A 21,321-nucleotide genomic window follows, 5' to 3' on the forward strand; every position below is an offset into this window, starting at 1 on the left:
ACTACTCAGCAAAACAAATGCTCTTGGAAGTGACAGGAACCTGTGTTTCCAGAAGGCAGTTAAGCCACAATTTATTGGCACTCAAGTGTGCTGCTGCCTTGGGGTCTCACCCCCCAACCCCAAAACCATACTTACCTCCACTCCCAGAGGAGTTCTGATCATCACAATTGTATGGGGATCCCATTTCACCAACCTTATGCCTACAAGTAATTTTGCTTCCTACTTTAAACTGTACCTCTTTGCCACGTCCCAGCTCTAGGGCTGAGCCAAGAGGCTTACTGCCTAAGGGAAGGAGAAAGAGCAGAGAATAAAGAGGCCATTGATCAGCATTAGCGTCTCCAGGCTGACATTCTTGACCTCTGTGGAGGGACAAGGGCCTTGAAAGCAAGGCTTTATGGAGGAGAAAAGGTATTTCTCAACTCCCCAGATCCCTTCTAGCAAACTCAAGTTGAAAGCTCCAAGGAGAGCTTTCCCAATCAGAGTGACTCACCACTCCCTGAGAGAGTTGATACCCTCTGTCCTTGAAGCAGCCTGGCAGGATCTGGGCAGTAGGGGATCTCATTAGTCTTCTGGTATAGCCTCCACTGAGGTTCCAGATCCCCTCTAGGCCACAGAGCGCATCATGCCCTTATTATTTTCTACGTTTGCCACTCCATGAAAAAACGTGTCGGCCAGGCACAGTGGCTCATGCCTGTAATCCCAACACTTTGGGAGGCCGAGGCAGGTGGATCACTTGAGGTCAGGAGTTTGAGGCCAGTCTGGCAAACATGGCAAAACCCTATCTCTACTAAACATGCAAAAATTATCCAAGCATGGTGGCACATGCCTGTAATCCCGGCTACTCAGGAAGCTGAGGCAGGAGAATTGCTTGAACCCAGGAGGCGGAGGTTGCAGTGAGCCGAGATCCCATCACTGCACTCCAGCCTGGGCAACAGAGTGAGACTCTGTCTCAAAAAAGAAAAAAAAAGAAAAGAAAAAGGTGTTAAAGAACTGACCGAGATCCTTGACTTTTGCCATTTGCAGGAATACCCCAAACATACTCATGCTACCCTGGGAGGATGGTAGGAAGAAGGAAAATCTCAAGGCCACTCATAAAGTCAGATGTCTTTAGGGAGCTGGGGAAATTTAGAATCATCCAAGAAGTGATGGGGAAAATTTGAGAACATCAAGGTAAGTGGATCACATCGAAGGGTACTGCGTGAGGAAGTCTGCCAGCCCCAGGGGACCTCACCTCTGGCTAAGCACCATGCCTCCCTGGGCCCAGAGCAATGGAATGCAGGTGGTGGCAAGAATGTGGGTAGAGGAATCTGAGAAAGATGCCTTGGCCCTCCATGGTCTGTCCGTGGACTGTGGGGGACACCAGATTTCCCATGGGCCTGGGCTGGGTCCAGGGAGATGCCAAAAGAACGCTGGCCGGTGATCAGGATGAACAGGCTGACATAGGCAGGGAATGCAAGGCCAGAAGCAAATGACCTGGAATCTGGTTGCTGGCCAGGGCCTGCCCCAGCCCATGGGATGCCTTTGTGCAAATGAGGAAAAGGCTTGCTCTTCTGACTCACACAGCCCCATGGGCTCATGGCTTGGATGGCAAAGCACTGGCTAGATTTCAGCTCCTCTGTGGACACCCTCAGAGAGGGCATAACTCCCACACTACTTAGACATGACACTCGTTCCAGGACATCACTACAAAAATCTGGGTGGAATGATAGTCCCCAGTCAGTCCACGGAGGCTCTCAGAACAGCCATTCCTCAGAGCCTGGGTGGATTCTGTTTCTCTTTCCACTTCCAAATTTTACCCCAAATTCGCACATGCCTAGGTACCATCATAAAAAGATGGAGGGCAATTGGGAGGAGATGAGAATTGGGAGATGGGATTCAGAGCTCTGATCGTACTTCTCCCCCTCCTCAGTCACTTAATGACTGGGTGGTCTCAGAGACTGGATACGATTAGCCAGGCATGGTGGTGTGCACTGGCTTCTTGGGAGGCTGAGTCAGGAGGATCACTTGAGTCTGGGAAGTCGAGGCTGCAGTGAGCCGTAGTTGGGCCTCTGCACTCCAGCCTGGGTGACAGAGTGAGGCCCTATCTAAAAAAAATAATAATAATACTTAGAAAATAAGCTACATTTTCTTTTTTTCTTTTTTTGGGATGGAGTCTCACTCTGTCGCCCAGGCTGGAGTGCAGTGGCGAGACCTCAGCTCACTGCAAGTTCTATCTCCCAGGTTCAAGCAATTCTCCTACCTCAGCCTCCCAAGTAGGTGGGATTACAGGTGTGCACCACCATGTCTGGCTAATTTTTGTATTTTTAGTAGAGACAGGGTCTCACCATGTTGGCCAGGTGGCCTGACCTCAAATGCTCTACCTGCCTCGGCCTCCCAAAGTACTGGGATTACAGGCATGAGCCACAGTGCCCAGTCAGAAGCTACATTTTCTTTGCATATATAAGCACTGGGCAAATAAAGCCACATCCCTGCTAAACAATTTTCTCCCTCTTCTTACATTTTTTAGGAGGCGTAGGTACCTCTTACAGATAGGTAGGGTGGCTGAATGCTATTGTTTGTCCTGGAACTGTCCTAGATTTTGCTGATTTTCATGATTATTATTAATAGCACTCCCCCTCTCAGAAATACCTCAGTACGAATAATATGGTCACCTATTAATAATGATATACAGATGTCAGGTCTGCCTGCACAGCCCTTCCTTCTAGCTCTGGTTAACACCAAGGAAGAAGGGCAAAGGCTGAGTGCAGTGGCGCACACCTGTAATCCCAGCACTTTGGGAGGCCAAGGTGGGCAGATAATTTGAGGTCAGGAGTTCGAGACCAGCCTGACCAACATGGTGAAACCCTATCTCTACTAAAAATACACAAATTAGCCAGGCGCCTGTAATCCCAGCTACTTGGGAGGCTGAAGTGGGAGAATCATTTGAACCAGGGAGGCAGAGGTTGCAGGGAGCCAAGATCGCATCACTGCACTCCAGCCTGGGTGACACAGAGATACTCCACCTCAAAAAAAAGAAAAAGTACAAACCTGGTGATGATGCTTAGAGAGAATAGTGATCCCTCTGGGCTGGAGAATCTAAGCCAAAGGAGGAATTTGATGTGAATTTTGAGGGACAGTGATTTGGAGAAGAAAAGAGTAACCTTTTGTAGACAGGAGGATATATGTATTAATTTCTAATTGCTACATAACAAATTACTGCAAAACTTAGGAGCTTAAAACAAAAATAAATATGACCCCCACAGTTTCTATGGATAGTGAATTTGAAAGTGGCTTGGCTGGGTGGCTCTGGCTCAGGGTTGCTCACGAGATTGTGGTCACACTGTTGGCCGGAGCTGTGCTGAGCTAAGGCTTCTCTGGGGCTAGATCTGCTTTCGTGATGGCTCATTGGGGTGGCTGGTGGCAGAGCCTCTCACCACATGGACCTCTCTGCAGGTTGCTTGAGCTTCCTCATAACATGGCAGCTGGCCTCCCCCAGAGCAAGAGATCCAAGGGAGAGCAGGGCGGAAGTTGCAGTGACTTTCATGACTTAGCTTTGGAAAGCACACTCCATTGTTTCTATAACATCCCATTTATTACATAAGTCAGCCCTATACAAATTGCAAATAGAAAGAGGTGGGGCTCGTTGGGGACCATCATGGAGGCTGGCGCCCACACTGAGTGTCACTAAGGCACAGAGGCAGAAATAGGGAGCATGTGCTCAGAGAACAAGTGATTGAGCAGTTTGTCTGGAATGTTTAGTGACTTCCCTCTGTCCTTAGCCCTAATCAGTCCTCTCTAGCCTAAGTCCAGCCATCCAGTCTTGGAGAATAGTGACCCACTGGCACATTTGGCAAAATGAGCCTTTACAAGTTCTTTCCATTGCTGAACTCCAGAGTGAAGTGTGAGGAAACATTTTGTTTTTGCCAGCATGAGAAATGGACTGTATAGGAAGCACATTGTTGCCTTATCTAGGAGATTAAGATTACCACTTTTAATAAGTCTACTCCAGAAAAAAAAAACACACACACACACACACTAAAAAACCATCATTTTAAATTCATTTTCACTTTCGACTTGAAGGCATTTTTCTCATTTTAAAAACTGATATATGGCTTATGTAAGTTTTATAGGATGAAAAAGCATTAAGGAAAAATACACCCTGCTCTGAGTTGCTGCCATTCTCTTCTAACACCTGACTCTTCTGAAACAAAAGAAGATGAGGCTGAGTTTCTGGGAGTCTGTGGTCCTGCTGAGGAATGAAATGCAGCTCAGGTTGGGCCGACAGCATCCACCGCAGTTCCTGGCTGCCTGGCTCCTGGTGAGATCAGCATTTTAAGCAAGTTCAGGTAAGATCTGGGACACTTGGGTTTTGGAGTCACAACTGACCTTTGCTTTACTCTGTGATCCTGGGAATACTAGCCCTTTTCTGGATTTTTCTCCACCCTTAGCTAACATGTTAACAATGTGTAATATCCTTGTCTTAAGTATTGTTATCACTTAAAACTGGCTCGGATGTCCTTTTAGAGAACAGTTCCTCCATGTGTGACATTTTATTTAACAATTATTCCTTGGTAAATTCCAAGGGATACTGTGAGACAATAGCAGGTACAGCCCTGCCCATGGGGACCTTCCATTCTGGTGGGCAAGGAAAGGAATACTGAAATTTCATCCACAGAGAATCCACCCCAAGGAGAGCCTGCTGTCTCTAAGTCTTTCAGGTGGCACTAGAGTGAACCAATTAGAAGGAAGGCTGGATGGACATACTAGATAAAGAGATAAACACCAAATAAATGCAACAAACAGCCAAAATGTCCAGAACCGTTTACATCTTAGGTATATCTATGATTTGCCTCTCTTTCCCCATGTGTATAACAAATAAATGATATCAACTATTTGAGCTCTTAGGAATACATCCTTTCCACATTTACAAAGCTCAGAGAGTGAGTGCTCTGTGTATGCCAGGCCTAGGGCTGATGGCCTCACTTGTTTTATCTCTATTAACATATTTATCTCCCAACACATCTTGGGTAGGTCTTCTTTTTAACCCCAATTCACAGATGAGGAAACTGTAGCTCCAAGTCAGTGTGGTGCATTCAATATCACCCCAGTTAGTAAGCAACAGAACTGGGATTGAAATCCTGTGGATCTGAAACTCTCAACTACCACTGTGTTAGTGCCAGTTACAACTTTTGGCTTTTAGTTGCCTATGGAGTCTATTTTGACATTAGCCAGAACTGAAATTTTGCTGTAGCTCCTATGAACTGCAACGGCAAACTGAAAAAGAGGAAAGAAAACAGCTTGAAACCTGTTTCAGACCCTGCATGAGGCACAGAACGAAGTCAGCGTAAATGAGAAGCCAGCTGGATTCTGCTAGTACTCAAGTGAGGGGGGCAATGGGAACCAACTTAATTGGATGATTATTTCAATTATCTAATTAAGAAAGATTACAGCTGAACAAAGACAGAAAGGGCCTCCAAGGTGATTTAAAAAAATAAAGTATCATAAAAAGTTGATTAGCTGGGTTGGCCTTGGAGGAATTGGGAGGTTAAAGGGACTTCCCATTGGAGGCCCTGACCCTTGGGACAATTAGTCACCAAGGGCCTCTGCTCTCTCTTCTCTTCCCTCCCCAGCTGAAAGCCATCTGCCACCTTAGCTACTACTTAAGACTCAAATGGTCAGTAGCCTCCTTCCTTCCTCCCTCCCTTCCTCTCTTCCTTCCTTCGTTCTTGCCTTCCTTCCTTTCCTTCTTCCTTCTTTCTTCCTCTTTTGTTTCTGTATTCACTTAGCAAACAAGCAAAAAGCAAGAAACAGTCAAGATTTACCTCCACAGTTTAGGACAGCACTTATAATCTAGTTACTGCCTCCTCCCCACCTCCATGCCTGGCTCGTATCTCTTTTAAAAATACATAAATTATTTGCCAGTGTTTAAAAATCAAGGGTTTCACATAAAAGTCTAGATATCCGGTTTTATTAGAAAAATCAGATCTGACAACACTGGTTCAACCTTCCCAGAGGTCGGACTCCAAATCTTTAACACTACATGTGGCTTGGTGTTGTCCAATCAGAACAGATGTCAGGCAGGAACCACCGGGGTGGACACGTCCATGTATCCTGGCTGGAGTCTGGGACCTCTGCCCCTTAAGATGGGCCATGTGCTCTCCAGCTCCCAAGTCTCCATCTGTCCTTTTTCCTTCTTGACACTGAGGTGAAGGTCACCTGCCATTTATCATCACACTTACTTGACCAATTTACATTAAGGAGTGAGGAGATTGTTTCCTTAGCATGGCCTTTGACCTTCAGTTACATCATCTACCTGACTGGAGTTGGCTTGGAGCTTATGACCCTTGGTTCAAGGAGCCAAAAGCTTTTATTCCTTATACAAATTTACCAAATATTGGTTGAGGGACTTCATTGTGCAGTGTGCTCTAGCAGAGCCATTAAGAACCAGACTGTAAGGCTGGGTGCGGTGGCTCATGCCTGTAATCCAGCACTTTGGGGGCCGAGGTGGGTGGATCACCTGAGGTCAGTAGTTTGAGACCAGCCTGGCCAACATGGAGAAACCTTATCTCTACTAAAAATACGAAAATTAGCTGGGCATGATAGTGCACGCCTGTGATCCCAGCTACTCGGGAGGCTGAGGCAGGAGAATTGCTTGAACCCAGGAGGTGGAGGTTGCAGTGAACCAAGATGGTGCCATTGCACTCCAGCTTGGGCAACAAGAGTGAAACTCCATCTCAGAACCAGGGTGTAGAGTCAACAGTTCTGGACTCAAATCCTGACTCTATCACTTACTATGTGACATTACTCAATTTCCTGATTTCTAAATGAGGGAGAATACTTACTTTCTTTAAAATACGGTTGAAAGGATTCCATGAGAAAGCATAAAAAAGGGCTTTGCAAAGTACCTGGTGCATAGTAAACACTCAATAAACGTCCACCAGTTTTGGGAATTAGGACTAGCTAATCATCATGTGTATCTACAATATGATAAGCGCTGTGCTATGCACCCATGTGTGTTATTTCATCCAATTCTCATGAAATCTCTAGAGGTATCTTAGCTTGTTTTGTGCTGCTATAACAAAACACCTGCGACTAGGTAACTCATAAAAAACAGAAATTTATTTCTTATAGTTCTGGAGGCTGGGAAGTCCAAGGTCAAGGTACTGGCAGGTTTAGTGTCTACTGAGGGCCTGGTCTTCACTTTCAAGAAGGCTCCTTGAACACTGCATCCTCCAGAAGGGAGGAACACTGTGTCTTCACATGGCAGAAGACTGAAATAGAGAGAATCCATTCACACAAGCTTTTTACAATTCATGAAGGAAATTAATTAGCAGCATTAATCCCTTCATGAAGGCAGAATCCTCATGATCCAAGCACCTCCCATTAGGCCCTACCTCCCAAGACTGTTGCATTGGGAATTAAGCTTCCAACACATACATTTTGAGGGAACAAAAATATTCAAATCACAGCAAAAGGTAAATAACATTATCCCCATTTTACAGAAGAGAACACTGTTCTTCAGACATTGGATTTTGTCTTTAAGGACCCAAGCATGATAGAGATAATATATGCAGACAAAAAAAATAAATAGGGTTAAAAGAGAAAAGTACTCTACCAAACAAGAAGAAAGGAGTTAACTGACATACAAGATGAAGAGAGGCCGGGCGCGGTGGCTCAAGCCTGTAATCCCAGCACTTTGGGAGGCCGAGATGGGCGGATCACGAGGTCAGGAAATCGAGACCATCCTGGCTAACATGGTGAAACCCCGTCTCTACTAAAAAATACAAAAAACCAGCCGGGCGAGGTGGCGGGCGCCTGTAGTCCCAGCTACTCGGGAGGCTGAGGCAGGAGAATGGCGTAAACCCGGGAGGCGGAGCTTGCAGTGAGCCGAGATCCGGCCACTGCACTCCAGCCTGGGCGACAGAGCAAGACTCCGTCTCAAAAAAAAAAAAAAAAAAAAAAAAAAAAGATGAAGAGAAGAGATTACTTCTTGCTGGAAATATAGCATAATAAATGCTTCTCAAATTTTAATGTGCATACAAAATCATCTGGGGAACTTGCTAAAATACAAATTCTGATTTAGAGTTTGAAGAGAAGCCTAAGATTGGATGTTTTAAACAAGCCCTGAGGTGCTACTGGTCCATGGACCACACTTTGAAAAACAAGCTAGTAGTGGCCAAGGAACTGGTAGCCAATCAGAGTGCACCATTTCCGTAGCCACAGTGATTGGTTCAGGCACAGGTATAAGAACCAATTGGCCAATTAGAGTCTTCTCTGGGATTATATGTAAATGTTAGGGGAGAGAAAACCTGTGTATCCTTCAGGACCGTTAAGTGAGGATGAAGAAATCCTGCGTTGCTTCTAGCCAACCCATACTGTATCAAGAAAGTATCTCTGTAGTAGGAAAGAATGAAGCCACTAGGAAAGAGGAAAGCCACTACAGAGCCAACAGAGAGATGAAGAGAGAGAAAAAGAATCCCGATGACATCATTTAAATGCTTGGAATCCCTGAGGCTAGCTCCATCTCTGGTCTCCCCAAGTACAGGAGCAATATATCTTTTTTTTTTTTTTCTTTTCACTAGTTGAATTGGATTTTTAACACTTCCAACTCAGAGTCCTGAATAAATCAGGTATTAGTTGTCTTAGTGTATTTGCTATCTATCACTGCTTAACAATTACCCCAAAACTTAGTCACTTAACATGGTAACAATAAGCATGTATTATCTCCCACAATTTCTGTGAGTCAGAGATTTGATAGCAACTTAGCTAGGTACCTCTGGCCCATGTTCTCTCATGAGATTTCAGTCAAGGTGTCAGCTGGAGCCACAGTTATCTGAAGGCTTGACTAGGACTAGAAAATCAGCTTCCAAAGTGGCCCACTCATATGGCTGGCAAGTTGGTATTGATTGTCTGTGAGAGGCCTCAGTTCCTCCCACACTTTAAGCCTTCGGGTGGGCTTCAGGCCACCCAGAAGACCTCTTGAATATCCTCAAAACATGGCAGCTAGATTCAGAGAGCAAGAGAGAGAATAAAGGAGAGCGAACACTAGGCAAAAGTTGTTTTCTTTTTATAACCCAACCTCAGAAGTCACATAATATCGTTTTCTCACGTTCTGTTTATAAGAACGAAGTCACTAAGAGTAGCCTATATTGAAGTGAAGGGGAATTACACTCTGCTTTTGAAGGGAGAAATGTCAAGGAATTTGTGGACATATTTGCAAACATAGTTTTAAATTGCCACACTTAGCACGTCACATGGCTGGTTAACTGCAGAACCAGGATCTGGATTCTTGTCCTGGCTTTGCCACCAATGGTCTGGGTGGACCCCGCATGTCAGTCCATATCTCTGAGTCCCGGTTTTCTCATCTGCCAAATGAGGCGGTTGGATCTGATCCATTCAGCCTTAAAATCCTACAGCTGTTTATACCAAAGATACTTAAGGCCATGTATGTTGGTGTCCTTGTAAGAGTCTAATTATCTTCGCCGTAGAGGTCTTCTGCAAAATGACTCTTGTTCATGAGGAACAACGATGTTTTTCATCTGTAAATATAACTTGTCTCATGTTGTTCCAACCCCCAAATTTCATCAAGTGGGACTTGATTCAACCGACCACTTCATTAAACAAATCCTGACCACCTATGAATGCAGAGGAACATGTGTGTTTTACCCAGGGCCATTTGGGCACAATCACCCTGACACAGTGGCTTAATGAAGTCAAGCTTCAGATGGTGAAGATTTCAGGGTGAGATAAAAGATGAACAGAGCACATGACAACACAGTTGGTGAAATATTTGGGGGGAAGGCAGACTTTAATGCTATCAATAATAATAATGATCATGATAATGCCTTTGAGAGCTTATGGTTTACAAGCACTATGCTAAGTATGCCTTTTATCTCTTCAGTCCCCATAATGACCTTATGAGAAGGTAATATTAGCACCATTTTATGGATAAGAAAATCGAGGCTAAGTTGAGTAGAATGAGTTGTACAAGTTTATGCAGTTAACAGAGAGGAGAAATGGGATTAAACCTGGGCCCACTGAATTTATAAGACTGTGTCTTCTACCACTACACTCAACTGCCTGTTTCTTGTAGGTGACCAAACAGTCTCTCAAAACCCAAATAAAAGTCTTAAAAGTAGATCTGATTTTATTGTCATTTTCAAATTCTTTTTTTAATCATAAACTCTGGTCATCCTCTACATTTTAAAGAATGACTTAAAATCTAAGAGATGGCTGGACACAATGGCTCATGCCTGTAATCTCAGCATTTTGGGAGGCCAAGGCAGGTGGACAACTTGAGGCCGGGAGTTTGAGACCACCTGGCCAACATGGCAAAACCCTATCTCTACAAGAAATACAAAGATTAGCTGGGCGTGGTGGCAGGCTCCTGTAAACCCAGCTACTTGGGAGGCCGAGGCAGGAGAATCACTTGAACCCAGGAGGTGGAGGTTACAGTGAGCTGAGATCATACCACTGCACTCCAGCATGGACAACAGAGCAAGTCTCTGTCTCAAAATAAATAAATAAATAAAATCTAAGAGTTGCTCATCATTACAAAACATTCATGAGGTTCCCCACAGTGTGATCCTATATTTGGTAAAGATAGCTAAATAGACTCAGCCTCAAACCCATCTACTTAAAACACTCAGTCAAGGGCAGGCCAAAATGGTGCTGTGAACTAGGTAGGGGATGCCAAGGCAGTTAGTGGAAGGGGAAGGAGAATTCGTTAGAAAAGTCAAGGCCAGATGGGGAGCCAGGAGGCTTGTAGGTGGGAGAGGCAGAGCACGGGACAATGTTGGCAAATATCGTAAGGTCCTGGACTGAGGCTTAGCTCGGGGGTCAAGAGGGTGAGCAGCTGGCACCCTGTTATACCCAAGTCAACCAGCACAGGTGACCCAGTAGAAGTCACAGGGTTAGCAAGTGCCAGGGTCCAGGCAAGTGGAAATCAGGCTGACAGCTTGAAATCAGGAGGACAGCAAATCAAGAATAGGACGAGGGAGTCAGAAGTCACAGGCAAATGGGCTACAGACCCATGGACAAGAAAAAGCAGGCTGGGCACAGTGGCTCATGCCTATAATCCCAGCATTTTGGGAGGCCAAGGCAAACAGGTCACTTGAGGTCAGGAGTTCCAGACCAGCCTGACCAACATGGTGAAAACCTGTCTCCACTAAAAACACACAGAAAATTAGCCAGGTGTGGTGGCACATGCTTGTAATCCCAGCTACTGCGGAAGCTGAGGCAGGAGGATCCCTTGAACCCGGGAGGCAGAGGTTGCAATGAGCCAAGATGGCACCACTACATTCCAGCCTGGGCAACAGAGTGAGACTCTGTCTCAAAAAAAAAAAAAGAAAAGAAAAGGAAAAAGAAAAAGCGAGCATGAGGACCCCAGAGATAAGGTTTAGGCAGTAGTGGAGAAATTCATGATGAGACAAAGAAAAACTTCCGCTTCCACTAGTGGTGGATTAGGCTGTTTGGACCAACCCTCCTTCAAGAAACAACTAAACACGCTGAACGAATTGAACATCTTAAAAGCACGTAAGAGTTAATCATATAGTAGGATATTACCAGGCCAAAACGGAAAGGAAAACAGGAACCCAAAGAGATAAGCAAAGCTGGGAAGTCACTTTGGAACCAAGGCCATTGGCCGAATCCAGTAATTTGAACTTTTGTTTTGATGGCCTTGTGGGATAAAAGAGGCAGAAATCAAACGTGTAGTCTAATTGGAGACCCTCTCCATAATAACAGAGACCCCAAAGCCCTACATTCTCAGGAAAAAGGTGAACCAAAAATAAACTAGACCTAGCTGGGCTCAGTGACTTACATCTATAATCCAACTACTCTGGAGGCTGAGGTGGGAAAATTTTTGAGGCCAGGAGTTCAAGACCAGCCTGGGACAACATAGAGAGACTCCTGTCTCTAAAAAAGGACCCAGCTATTCTGGAGGCTAAGGCAGAAGAATTGCTTGAGCTCACAATCCAAGACCAGCCTGGGCAATATAGCAAGACCCCGTCTCAAAACAAAACAAAAAGTAAACTAGGTGTATCAGATTTGTGGCCCAGATTCAGTGTTTGGTTGTCCAGGCAACCTCGAACTTTGAACCTGGTTTAAGATGGTCCCCAGACAAATGCAGACATAGATCATCTCTGGAGGAAGGTACCTTTTCCCTAGACCTCAGATTACTCTTGTGAGTTATTTTTTCGGTATAATGAGCAGCATACAATAAAAGATAACCAGGGATTAAAAGAAATAAGGAACCATGAATAAGAACAAGCAAGAAATAGCAGCCAGCAGAAATAGTCCTACTAAGACTTTAGATATTGGAGTTATCAGGCACAGATTAGAAACTAAGTGTTGGTAATATGTTTACAGAAATAAAAGACAAGGTCGGGAATATATACATGGAACAGGAAATGATCAAAAGCCACCTAGTAGATTTGACAAAGAATCAAGTAGAACTTCCAGAAACAATACAAATCAAAGAAAACTTTATTTTAGAGGCAAAATTAAATTCCAACATGGAAATTTCTTGGAAACAAGTGCAAGGCATACTATTAAGATGATTTTTGGTTGCAAGAAAACAAGCACCCCACTGCATATGTCTTAAATGATACAGATGATTTACTATCTTATATAACAAGAATCTAGTCTTTGGGCTGTTCCAGGATTATTTCTGTGGTGAAATCTAGGTTTCTGTGGTGTCATCTAGGATCTTTTGCCTCTTTCCCTGCCACAGTCCTCCGTGTGTTGGCTTTTATCTTAGATTTGTTCCCTCATGGTGGCAAGATGGCTGCAGCAGCTCCAGCCATAACATCGTTATATTACCTCATTCAAAGGCAGACATAAAGAAGGCTTTCCCCTATGTATCTCTCTTTTATCAAGGAGGAAAGCCTTTCCCAGAAGCAACTCCACTTCCCTTCATGTCCAACTAGTCAAGAGCAGGTCATGTACTCTAGCTACAAGACAGGCTGGGAAAGTGAGTTGCTGATGTTTTCAGCCTGTAAAGTGGAGATGGAATCTGAAAGCCAGGGAGAAGAAGGAAAGAATGGCTGCTGGGTCACCAGCCCTGATTCTGTGTAGGAACCCTTAGAAGGGGAATTTGGGGACAGAGAGAGAGGAAGATTCCAGTATTGGAGCAGTTTGTCTTCAGGAGCGTTGAGCTCCTCTTTCAGTACCACTTTTCCTCTTTTAGAACCATTGCCACATTCCTTCCCTTCTCCAATCCATTCTCCTACGATACCTGAAGACCTTTCTTCTCTGCGTCTTCTCCTTCAGGAGGTAAAGAGGATCTTAAAAGTAATTGATCTGATAGTTTAAATTAGTTGTCTGTATTACTACTCCCATAAGAAGCACAAAGAGAAGAATCCAGGCTGGGCACGGTGGCTCACGCCTATAATCCCAGCACTTTAGGAGGCTGAGGTAGGTGGATTGCTTGAGCTCAGAAGTTCAAGACCAGCCTGGGCAACATGGCAAAACCCTGTCTGTATCAAAAATACAAAAAAAAAAAAAAATCGCTGGCTGTGGTGGTGTGCATCTGTGGTCCCAGCTACTCAGGAGGCTGAGGTGGGAAGATTGCTTGAGACTGGGAGGTGGAGATTGCAGTGAGCTGGGATCATGCCAATGCACTCCAGCCTGGGCAACAGAGTGAGACCCTATCTCAAAAAAAAAAAAAAAAAAAAAGAAAAGAAAAGAAAAGAAAAAAGAAAACGAGGAGAATCCAAAGGGATCAATACCATGGTGGTATTTCAGACACTGTTGGCTCATGAGAGATGGAGCCAAAGTAAAAAGAATTTGGGAGCAGTAGTAAGTGTGGGGAGGCAGCATTCGGACTCAGGTATTATACATGCAAGACAGCCCGTGAGTCACCCGAGTGGCGATGGAACACTGACGCACCTTGGTTGCCATGGAGCAGGAGCAAGAGCGCTGGTCTTGGAGTCTGAAGCCTGGGATGCCTGTCCTGACTTAGAAGCTGCATGACTTTGGAGAGTGGGTTGCTTCTCCTGACCCCATTTTATTCATCTGGAAGACAATAAAACTTGACTCAATGACTTTTAAGGCCCCTTCTTATTCTAAAATAATAACAAAACCAAAATCAAAATCAAAAGTAGCAACAGTGACAGAAGAGAATTCAAAAGAAATGGAAATAATGCTGGTGGGACTCTCTCCTCCTCTCCCACGTCTGCTTCTGTCTTTGTGTATTGGCTTTACTTTCGCCCCACATCAGGACAAAGGAGAAGGAGGAAGGGGGCAGGGGATGGAAGGGGGGCCAGCAGTCACCGCTACCTAGAGCTACAGGCTGTCGTCATCATCATTGGTTCAGCAAAGGAACAAAAGAAGGTGTGTCTTCCAGCATTTGTGCCTAACATCTTAAGGAAGCACCTTGCCCATTCACATGCCCATGCTTTATTAGCCAGGCCTGGACCCCACTGAGGGCATGGTAGGGGCAGGGTGGGTAATGGATATTACTGTGATGGGTGCCCCCACCAGAACCACAGGAAATTGAAGATGCTATTACCAGAAGATAGAAATTTTCTGGGCAGACGAAAAGAAAAAAAAATCTGCATAGTATGATTTGCCGCATTTATAACAATAAATAAATTGAGGCCCAGAGAAGTTAAGCACCTTACCCATGACACACAGCAAGTAACCGCTGCAGTGGTTCAATCCCAAGTTTTCTATGTCTGAGGCCTAGGCTCCTTCCACTGTACCTTGGTTCATCTTTGAAATTATGAAACCATTTTTTTGCTTTACTTTAAATGACAATTCTCTATCTTTATTATCTTCTGAACTAGATCAAGAGATAACTTTTATTCATTTGTAGGTCACTTTCTATTACTGGAAAGCTCTTCTAATTAACCAGTAATATGCTCAACAAGGCATGGGAGGGGCAGAGATGTGGGGCAGGGCAGCCACTGAGCAGATATTGCCAATGGCATCACTTCATACCATACTTTAGAGGAGACAGAAAGGATGGAGAGGGAAAGGGGGGCTTCCCAAAAGAGGCCTAACAACCTTTGGTTTTGTAAAGTGCCTCAGTGGTCTGGAAATCAGGGAGTGTGATGATGAATGGGGTTTTTTAGTGAAGACACTTCCCAAACCTGGTAGATGATTAAAAGGTTGGGAGGTGCTTCAGGGTAATGACTAAGAAGTCTCTACTAATTGTGCTGAAGGCACAGAACTTGTCACCATGGCAGAAGGTGTCAGAGGCAGAGAGTATGTCCTGTGTGCCCATTACAACAGCTGCTCACAAAACAAGCATCCACGTGCTCCCATTATTGCTAAATGTCTGTTCAGCCAACACTGACTCTGATCTGGAAAACTGCCTCCTGCTTGCATTCAATGTTCCCACCTTGGTCACAACCTCTTGCCCTTGTCAACAAAGTCAGCCTTGGAGCTGGTCCTTTCTCTTGGCAAGTGAGAAAATTTTTTGCAAGGAGGAGAGAGTGCAGGTGGAACACGGGTGGTCTCTGTTCTGGAAGTGAAGAGAGAACAGCCCTGGTTTAGCCCACAACATCCTTTAGTTGGTCCACACTTCTTCAAAAAAAGGATTTGAAGGTTTTGTTAACCAGGTAGCTCCTGCAGCTCTTCATGGACATGGGAAGTTCTATCCCATTTAACCAGGCGTGGGAGAATCAGACCTCAGAGAGCTCTGTGTGCTCCTAGCTCAGAACAGTTGGGCTAGGATGAAGCTCAAAGAGGAACATTTCCTGGCCTCCTACAATGTGTCACGTGTTACTCCCTCAGTGCCCCAAACTTTCATGTCCAGTCAACCTGAGAGGACCCTAAAGGGGAGGACAGCACAGTCAGCTTGGCTCCTCAAGGCTTCTTAACTTGAGCTATCCAGCGTCACCCTTCATCCCAAAAGGCTCCTTTCCTTGTGTCTTTTTTTTGAGACAGAGTTTCGCTCTTGTTGCCCAGGCTTGAGTGCAATGGTGTGATCTCTGCTCACTGCAACCTCCACTCCCGGGTTCAAGCAATTCTCCTGCCTCAGCTTCCCAAGTACTTGGGATTACAGGCATGCGCCACCATGCCTGGCTAATTTTGTATTTTTAGTAGAGACAGGTTTTCTCCATGTTGGTTAGGCTGGTCTCAGACTCCCGACCTCAGGTGATCCACCAGCCTCAGCCTTCCAAAGTGCTGGGATTACAGGCGTGAGCCACTGCGCCTGGCCTTTCCTGGTGTCATTTTAAGTCAAATCCCAAATTCCAGGGTTGGAACAGAAAACTAGCACAACTTCCACAGCCTGAAAGGACAAAGCCCAGCCCCCCTGGACTGACACGAGTCTTTCACTTTCCTCTTCATTTCCCTCAGTCCCTTTTGATCCCTCACAGGGTTCTCTCCACATTCCTGTCCCTTGGGCATCCAGCCTCTGTTTGCATCCTGCCCTTAATGAGGAGCCCACTACCTCCAGTAGCCCAATCTATTTTCAGACAACTCCAATTGTACTTTTTCAAAGGGTTTTGTCTGGCAAACTAATTTCCAAAGATGCCCTAGGGGTGAAGAAAGAAAAAGATTGGTGGATAAATACATTTGGAAAAAGCTGCTTGTGATAACATCTTCCTCGAGATTTATTCCACAACAGTATGTTCTGAGTTATGAGAAATACAGCAATTGAGAAACCTGTTTAACTTTGCTCAGCTGAGAATTCCCAAATTTATTTGATTACAGAGTACTTCCTTCAAGAATCATCTACCAGCAGGCTGGGCGCAGTGGCTTATACCTGTAATCCCAGCACTTTTGGAGGCTGAGGCAGATGAATTGCTTGAGCTTGGGAGTTCAAGATCAGCCTGGGCAATATGGTGAAATCCCGTCTACACACACACACACACACACACACACACACACACACACACACAGGTACAAAAAATTAGCCAGGCATGGTGATGCACACCTGTAGTCCCAGCTACTCAGGAGGTGGGAGGATCCCATCTCAGGAGGTTACAGTGAGCTATAATCACAGGCCACTGCACTCCATCCTGGGTGACAGAACAAGACCTTGTCAAAAAAATAAAAATTATCTACCAACCCCCTGTACGTCTTAGAAGTGCTGTGTCCGAAAGTTTTTCTGGGGTGGCAATCACTATTCCTGAGAGTCCCACCTACTGACTTCCTTTCTAAGTTCTGGGGTACAAAGAACAGGGCTGGTCCCTTCACGGACTGGAATATTAAGATTTAACCCTTATTGAGCACTTAGAAGGAGCCAGGCACTGTGCCGAGAGCTTTTTACAAGTGACCCCACACCTATTGTCTAACAGATGGAGAAACTGAGGCTTAGAGGGGTGAGGTGACATCCCATAGCTAGATAGTGGCAGAGCTGGAAAACAAACTCAGCATCTAATACAAAGTATATAAAAACAGAAGAAGGCTTAGCACATGGCAAATATTCGATAAATGTTATCTGTGTTGTTGCTGTTATTGCTGTTAACTATTATTATTATTATTTTCTTTTATCATCCATCTGACTCAGAATACTGTTATTATCTGACTTAAGAGTAAGTGCTCTTAACCTCGTGAAAAAGTTTTCCCATGTTTAGACGATGTCTGTCTCCTATCCATTTCTCCACACTGTGCAAACCAGGAAGAAGGATTGAACACCCAGGACATCTAATCTTTTCCAGCTGAAAGCAATCTTCCATTTGCTGGTTCCTCGGAAAAAGGACTGTCTAAATCCTCAGAAATACAGTGAAAATGAATCCTTCAAAAAGATCACCAAGGGAGAGCAGAGAAGAACAGGGGACTGGGGAAAATCCATCAGGAGGAGGAGAATCTTCCAGACCAAGGTTGGCAAACCACAGTCCTCAGCCCCAATCCGAACCAGCCCACTGTGTTTGGTAAATAAGGTTTTATTGGAACACAGCCACAGTCATTCCTATATGTATTTATTACCTATGCTGCTTTTTGCACTATAACAACAGTTAAGTAGTTGCAAAAAAGAGCTAAAATATTTACTATGTGGTCCTTTACGGAATCAGTTTGCCAACCCTTGCTCTAGGCTGTGGAGAGGAGAAATGTGGGCTGGAGAGGGTTTGTGATCAGCTGGGTGTCTATCTGTCTTTTATTGTTTTCTGGATGCTCTAGGAAAATCCAGCTAAGAGTTGCTGGGGGCCAGAATGAGACACCTTACAAGAACTTAAGTAAGGAAGCTACGGCTCTCCACCAAAGTTAAGCTTTATGTCTATTTGTGATGGCTCAGAGCTGAGACATGCAAAGCGCTCTGAAGGTCACTGCATCACTCCAAGGTGAGATGTATGTGGCTCTCAGTGGATCAAGGTGATGGCCTATCTCAAGAGAGACTGACTAGTCAACAAAGTGGGGTTTGGTCAGCCTTGTACACTGAGACAGGGCAGAGGTTATTGTTGGCACGGCACCATTTGGGCACTGGTCCAGGTGAGGGGAGGCCTCCAGTGGATGGAATATCTCGAGTGGGAAGACCATTTCTACAAGGCCTTCCATGTTGAACGGGCTCTTAGCCTATTGTCCTTATACAGTCAATTCACCTACACAATGCCCTTGTTGCAACTCCACGATCTCAAAGCAACCTTCTGGTTATGACTTGGCTCCTTTCCATGTAGGCCTGCCAATACCCCATATGCCTGGATGGGTTTTAGGGAGACTGAGAACTCCTGAAATTGTGTGTGCAACGTTGGGTATATGTGAGAATGCACATTATTAAGGACGAGGACCCTCATGTTTGTTAGAGTCTCAAAGAGAATGAAAGTTCAGAAAAGAGACCCAGCGTTTATCTGTGTGAATGCTTTAATCAGGGCTTCCTTCTACCCTCCAACTGAGGGCAGGAACTCTGTCTCAGACACCATTGTTCCTCCAGCACTCAGCCCTGTGCCAAGCTCCTAAGACATGCTTACTAAGTATTTGTTGCAGCAAGAACGGAAGGAAGAAAATAAAGAGGAGAGGCTAGGGAGAATGGACAATGGGAGGGAGGAAAGTTGGGGTTGGTCAATACAAACATGAGTGTTTGGGTCTCTGGGACAGAATTTTCATTGTAAATTAGGAAACTGACCTTCTGATTTATGTAACAGTCTCCTGAGCATGGTTAATGGATTTTCCCTGGGGCATAGACCTGTTCCTGGTGTGCTGTCAAATCAGGATTCTTAAGCCTGAAAAGTTTATGGCCAGAGCTTAGACCTGGGTGAATGCACAAGCAGGGCTCCTTGGGAGACAGACAGCTGGCTTTTCCCCAGGTGGAGAAGGAGGGCTTTAGTTTTCCTGTAATTGTATTTCTACTGCAATAATAGTGTCTACTGTCTTCTCGCAGTGCTGGGCATATTTAAAGCCAGTGTGCCAGTGCCTAGGACAGTGCTGGCACCCAGTGGATGCTCAGCAAACATTTACTGTGCAAAGGGATGTTGTACTATTTGGGTAACTGATAAAATATAGATTGCACAGTTGTTTTTGCTATTACATCTAAAAACATGATTGAATAACCCACAAGCTATAGTCTTCAACTACAGACATTCTAAAGTAATAAGGCTAACAGGAATTCAAAAACACCAAATCATTCCTAATTTTGAAACACAGTGTCCCTAAACAGACACGAGAGCCTAATGCCCAAACCAGCCCTCTCGCCTATGGGGTCTTCCAGGACTCGCTTGGCACATTCTAGGTGGTAGCAGTTTACAACTTGGTAGGCAGCAGCATGGAACCTTAAAAAAGAACAATTTCAATTTAAGATTTGGTTGAGGATTTCTAGATACTTAGTGAAAATTCATAAAGCTGCAAAGTACTGCTCCATGACAACTGAAAGATGTTCACGTCTCCCATTGGTGACTTAGGTAGATCTGTATCTTATTCTCTCATTCCCTTCTCAGGGCACACACACACACTCACACACACACACAGGCACACACTCTCACACACACAGGCACACACACACAAGTGCGCGTGCACACACACACACACAAGCGCACACACACACTCATACACACACACAGGCACACACACAGCTTGATTGCTTCTGAAAAAAAGGAATACATGTGTGGTGCTATATTACTTATCTATTTCTGTGTAACAGTTTACCCCAAAACTTTGCAATGCAAAGCAACAAATGTTGATTATCTCAAACAGGCTCTGGGGGTCACGAATGCAGGAGCAGTTTACCTGGGTGGTAACGTCTCCTGAGCTCTCATGAGGGTGCAGTCAAACTGTCCGCCAAGGCTGCAGTCTTAGCAAGGTTCAACTGGGGCTGGAGGAGCTGCTTCCAAAACTACTTATGTGTTTGTTGGCTGGCCTCAGTTTCCTGCTGGCTCTTAGCCTGAAGCTTTAGTTCTTTCCCGCATAAGCTACTATATAAGGTACTTACACGTGGTTGCTTGCTTCCCTCAGAGAGGAGAAACAGACTGACCAACAGACAGACACACAGATAGACAGGGTCAGAGAGAGGAAAGAGAGAGAGAAGTTGCAGCTTTTTATGACTTAATTTCGGAGGGGCAGATCATCACTTCTCTATAGGCCATTAGCCACACAGACCAACTGTGATACAGCACAGGGGGGAAATACACAAAGGTGTGTCTATCAGGAGAAGGGGATCACTAGGGGCCGTCTTGGAGGCTGGCTACCACAGGAAGTTTTAAAATATATCTACAAATCCCTTGACATTCCTCCCTGCAAAAAGTAGAAAACAAATTTCCTTCCCTTTGAATAAGAGCTAGACTCGGTGACTTTCTTGTAACAAATAAAATGGAGTGGAAGTGATTTTGCACAGATAAGGTCATAAGAAGCATTGTGACATCCATTTTTCTCTCCTGTATCACTCTTTCTGGGGGAAGACAGTTTCCGTGTTGTTAGGACACTCAGGCAGCCCTATGGAGAAGTCCGTATGAGAGGAACTGAGGCCTCCTGCCTTACCAACTGGCTGGTCAGAAATAAAACATCTTAAAGGGGATTCTCCAACTGGCCAGGCATAGTGGCTCATGCCTGGTAATCCCAGTGCTTCGGGAGGCAGAGGTGGATAGATCATTTGAGGTCAGGAGCTCGAGACCAGCTTGGCCAACATGGTGAGATCCTGTCCCTACTAAAATTACAAAAATTAGCTAGGTGTGGTGGCACGTGCTTGTAATCTCAGCTACTTAGGAGGATGAGGCAGGGGAATCGCTTGAACCTGGGAGGCAGAGGTTGTGGTGAACTGAGATCTCGCCACTGCACTCCAGCCTGGGTGACAAAGTGAGACTCCGTCTCAAAAAAATTTAAAAAAATAAATAAAAAAATAAGCAGGGGGGGAATCCTTCAGCCCCAGGCAAGTGTTTAGATGACTGCAGCCCTGAATGCAACCTCATGAGAGACCCTGAGCCAGGGCCACCCAGCTAATCTCATCCCAAATTCTTGACTTAC

General features: G+C 45.0%; 1 long non-coding RNA gene across 1 annotated transcript; it reads right to left on the minus strand.

The window, feature by feature from the left end:
- Window positions 1-12,817: 12,817 nt before the first annotated feature.
- LOC105479587 (uncharacterized) lies at window positions 12,818-21,044 on the minus strand. The gene is made up of 3 exons (XR_011620187.1): window positions 20,092-21,044; window positions 13,870-13,995; window positions 12,818-13,245 (listed from the first exon to the last, which is right to left on the minus strand). It is a non-coding gene; the product is annotated as an uncharacterized lncRNA (long non-coding RNA).
- Window positions 21,045-21,321: the final 277 nt, after the last annotated feature.

The sequence above is a fragment of the Macaca nemestrina genome, chromosome 2 (assembly GCF_043159975.1).
Source record: "Macaca nemestrina isolate mMacNem1 chromosome 2, mMacNem.hap1, whole genome shotgun sequence".
Taxonomy (NCBI): Eukaryota; Metazoa; Chordata; class Mammalia; order Primates; family Cercopithecidae; genus Macaca; species Macaca nemestrina.